Source organism: Sarcophilus harrisii, chromosome 3, assembly GCF_902635505.1.
Source record: "Sarcophilus harrisii chromosome 3, mSarHar1.11, whole genome shotgun sequence".
Taxonomy (NCBI): Eukaryota; Metazoa; Chordata; class Mammalia; order Dasyuromorphia; family Dasyuridae; genus Sarcophilus; species Sarcophilus harrisii.
In genome coordinates, this window is record NC_045428.1 from 583654656 (window position 1) to 583659515 (window position 4860).

Genomic DNA, 4860 nt, shown 5'->3' on the forward strand with positions numbered 1-4860 from the left:
GGAAAAAGGAAGAGAAGGAGGGAGACAGAAAGGGAGGTAGGGAGAGAGAGAAGCTATCAGTACTTAAAGTTTAAAGATTTTAAACATCTTTGAATCCATATCCTTTTACAAATAAAGTGAAGTTCAATGTGAATTTTCCTATAAATAGCAAGAAATGACATTCAAACCCATTGTCTCCAAATCAATCCCTCTTTCTCTTAAACTATTTTGAGAATCTGTATTTTCACCAACTTTTCTCCAATTTGTTAGGTCCAAATCTATCACCTGTTAAGGTAACATTAAAGAATTATAACAAATGGCTGTTTAATTTTTGGCTTTGTCCTCAGTGTCTTGTACACAATAGGGGCTTAATAAAAGCCTAATGAATTAAAAAAAATTACAAACCATCTCAGGTGCACAGGAAATGCACATGTGAGAGGCTTCCTGGATGCCTCCCTTGATTCCCAGGGTCCATGAAGAATTGATCTGTTTGGCCTTTACACAGGACCCCAAGCAGAGAGATTTCAGAAGATACATTAACTTCTGCCTTAGTGATTCATGACCTCCAAAAGGAAAAAAATAATGGAAGGAGTAGAAAGGGGGATTTTATTTATTTGGAAATAAGGAAAACACGCACATTTCCCATCTATCCAGGGATGATCATGTGGGGTGTCTCAGGCAGACCCCTGAGAAAGCCTCAGACCTTTGGATTGATGCATTAGCAGCTAGCAGGTCAACGATCCCAGTGGAGTTCTCAACACACAAAGGCAAAGGCTGTCCCATTGGCTTTGAGGCTTTGAGTTCCTATTCCAAAATAATGAGCCCAACCTCACTGGAAAATTGAAAGAATCTGGGAAATTCTTGTTTTGAAAAAAAAAAAAAAGAGAGAAACAAACAGGTAGCTGAGAAAAATGAAAGGTCAACCTTTTCAGAAAGAAGACGTCATCCATACTGATAATTCAATAATTGGATATCCTGACTCGTTTTAATTCATTGAAATCTGGGTGGTTTGGTGGGACTATCCCATTGAGAAGTTAGATGTAACTGTTTTTTTTTTTTCTTTTTTCCTTTTTTCTTTCTTTCTCTGCAAATTTTATTATTGTAAAAGACCATGTTCTCATGGACAGACTCTGTGTTCCATTATTTCTAGCCCGGATCCAGTGTTGAAAGACTGCAAAAATGATAAATTAAATGAGAAGGAAATGTTTAAGGGCCCCTATTCATAACGAAAATATGGAGGGAGCTGAGGCCATGAATCTTCTGTGTGAAAAGTCGAGATGTACATAAAGAACTTGATTCAGAAAGAAAAGCCTGGGACCCCGGTGGATGACGGCTGTTCTGGGGATTTATGGGGGCAGAAGCTGGTATGGAGGTAAGGCTCAGGCCGGCAATTAGTCCTCTGCAGAAATCAAATATGAACTCACCTTTTGCCAGTTGTTCCCAGGTTTTCTTTCTCCTCCCCGATGTGCAAACCCTCCCCCACCCCTTTATCCAAAAAGGGATGCTTATTGCAATCCCACAAAGCTCAGGGCTTCTCCTCTGCTCGCTTACCCTGGCCCAGGTGTGGGAAAAGGTCATTAATTGCAAAAGCATGTTCTGGGCTCCAGAAAAAGTCAGGCTGGCATGTTTCCTTGGTAATGAGTGTGTCACTGTGGCACTGGTGAGCCAGGGCTCCAGACTTCGTCCGCAGGCATTCCCTCGTGTATCTGTGTCCATTTCTTAGTCTGTTCTGATGTCTCTCTGTGTATATTTGGTGGGGTCATCTCACCATTTAACTTTAGCTTAGATTTTTATTACTTTGCACAGACTCTGAGAGCCTATTGCTTGTTGGAACACTCAGGAGGGAGATTTCACATCTCAAGATGTTCAATTGATGTCTCAGAAATATCTATTGGATAATAAGAGAGGGCAAAGTTGGAATCAAGGGAGAAGAGATGTATCCATTTTTCTTTTTCATTCAGAGTCACTGAATCTCCAAGTTGGAAGGGACATCGCATTCAATCCAATCTCTTCTTCCTCAGAGAATTCACTCATTTTAGGTATTCTTAGTCTTTTTAATATGTCACAGATTTCTTTGAAATCCTAGTGAACCCTGTGGACATCTCAGAATAAACAATTATAATGCATTAAAAAGACATAGGATTGAAAAGGAAACCAGTTTTTAAATTTAAAAATACAGTCAGCATGTAGACAGCTATCTCTACCTATCTAGGAATCTCTCTTTATCTATCTGTTTGTCTTTCTACCTGTCTGTATGTCTGTTATTGATTTATGTCATATTTCTATCTGTTTGTCTATCTATCCATATATATATATATGCATATATATTATATATGGAACAGACAGAAAGATACTCGTGTATATATTTATACATATTATATATTTATGTAATATTTATTTATTATATTTATATAATATATAATATTATATAATAAATATATAATATTAAATATATAATATTATATATAATATATAATTTATATAATGTATAATATATAATATAATATGATAATATATTATATATAATATGTAATAATAAATAAATTTTATTTATATAATAATATATAATATATAATAATATATAATTTATATAATGTATAATATATAATATAATATGATAATAATATATAATATTTAATAAATTATATTTATATAATAATAATATATAATAAATATATAATTTATAGAATATAATGATAAAAATTATATAATAAATATATAATACTTATATAATATATAATAATATATATATATAATAATAAAACAGATATTTCTGAGACATCAATTGAACATCTTAAGAGATGTGAAATCTCCCTCCTGAGTGTTCCAACAAGCAATATATATATATATATATATATATATATATATATATATATATATAATATATGATAATTATATAATATAATATATATGATATATTTATTATATATAATATTTATATATTTTATATACATATATATTTATATATTTATATACACGAGTATCTTTCTGTCTGTTTATATATATAATATATATAAATATATGCACGAGTATCTTTCTGTCTGTTTATCTTTTAAGTTTGAGACCTCAGATGAAGAACTCCTTCTCTATAATATATTTAATGGCCATCCTTACTCGGCAGATCTCTAAGGGAGGGCGGAGAACTTTTACCCTCCCGAGGTAGCCTATTTCCCTTTAGGTCACCTCTCTTTTGACTTTTTCATTTTACTTTAATCGAATTTATCTCACGGCAACTTCTATTTACCATTACTAGTTCTTCCTCTAGGCCCAAGAAAAAAAAATTCTATGATACTACCTTCCCCCTCCCCCACTGCTTCTCTTTTCAGGTTAAACACCCCGTATTACTCCAGCTGATTCTCCGTGTGGTTCACTTAAGAGTTTGCCTTTCCTTCGCCCGAGTGAACCATTTTTCGGGGGCAGAGGTGAAAGTTTGGAGATCACCCAATCTCACGCTTTCTTCTGAGACATCCAGCCAATAAGAAGCCAGTATGTTGAGGTGTCCCGGACAGACCCCTTCCGCTTTACACTCGGGCCTATCATCCCATGTCAGTTTGATTCCCAGAAGGCCCCAAGGAGAGAACTCACGCGGAGCCAGCTCCCTTAGGCAAGATGAGCTAGTTTTGTTGGGGGAGGGGAGGAATGAGCAGGCCCGGCTGAAGCATCAGGCCCGGCTTGTTTCTGTTCATCTCTTGTTGGCAAATTACAAACACCGGACTTCCGGTTCTTGGACCGGACAGTGTGAAAAAATGGTACCTCAAGCCCTGAGTACAAGCGATTCTCTCCAATAGGATTGGAGATCTCAACGGATGTCACGCCTCCAAGCCCAGGTCTGAGCTCACCGGAAGGAGCTCCAGGACCGGAAAAGGGTGGCTTCCTGGCTTGGGGGGGAGAGGGGGGGGGGACAGGTTAAATGAACACTCATCTCTGAGGGTTTTAAAGTCAGTTGGTTGAAATGCAAACTTGGGAGGAGTCTCCCTGTCCTGAAACTCCACCTAATGCTTCAATTCCCAAAGACACTGGCCTTTAAAGCCAGGATGCTTATTATAGGGTCTATTGACTTAAAAAAAACCTCTACATTAAAAAATGACTCTGAGAAGAGGCCCGCGGCTTCTTCAGACCAACACCAGGGAAAGTCAGCCCCTCCCACTTGAGAGGCCGTGGTCCGCTCTAGAAAGGTCTAGAAACCCTTGGCGAGGGTGAGCCAGGAGCACGTGACCTGCCGACCTGCGCCCACTTCCGGCCTGCGCCGGGGTCCTGGGGAGCGGGCCGTGCGCGGGGCTCCCCAGGTCCGGGAAACACGCCGCCCCTTTCATGAGCCAAGGCACGGAGGGCCTGGCGGGAGGGGAGGGGTCGGAGGAGCTCCCCTGGCCAAGAGCCGTGACTAGTCCCCTGCGGCCATTCATCACCGGCTCCCCGCGGGCTCAGATCTTTCACCTCACACCCCTCGCCCCCAGTTGCTCTGGACTTTCAATTATCCCGACAATAACAAAAACCTGCTGGCAGAGCGGGCCTCGGGTTACAGTGGCCGATTCCGCCGGCAGTAACGGCCATAAAAGCGGGGCCCCCAAACATGTTTTTCGCCTTTTTCCCGACATTAGCAACTCATCCGATCCTCACTCTGAAGTTGCGGCTTCCTGGAAGCTGCCGCCACCCTGGTCACGGGCCGGGGCGGGGGTTACGTCGGGCGGAACCTCAGAGGCCGAGCCCTCCCCGCGGGGCCCGGGAGGCCGGGCCGTGGGGCCCGCCTTTCCCTAAGGTGTTCCTTCCCTCCTCTTAGAGCTGGAAATCTGCAGGCGGGAAAAGGTGGAGAGAACCTTCTGTGGGGCCTGGGGAACCCGCCGGGCCTGGGGCCGGGGAAAACGGACCCAGGCTCCGCACCTC

General features: G+C 40.9%; 1 long non-coding RNA gene across 1 annotated transcript; it reads right to left on the minus strand.

The window, feature by feature from the left end:
* Positions 1-945: 945 nt before the first annotated feature.
* LOC116422865 lies at positions 946-3833 on the minus strand. Its single transcript, XR_004233400.1, has 2 exons — positions 3565-3833; positions 946-2071 (listed from the first exon to the last, which is right to left on the minus strand). It is a non-coding gene; the product is annotated as an uncharacterized LOC116422865 (long non-coding RNA).
* Positions 3834-4860: the final 1027 nt, after the last annotated feature.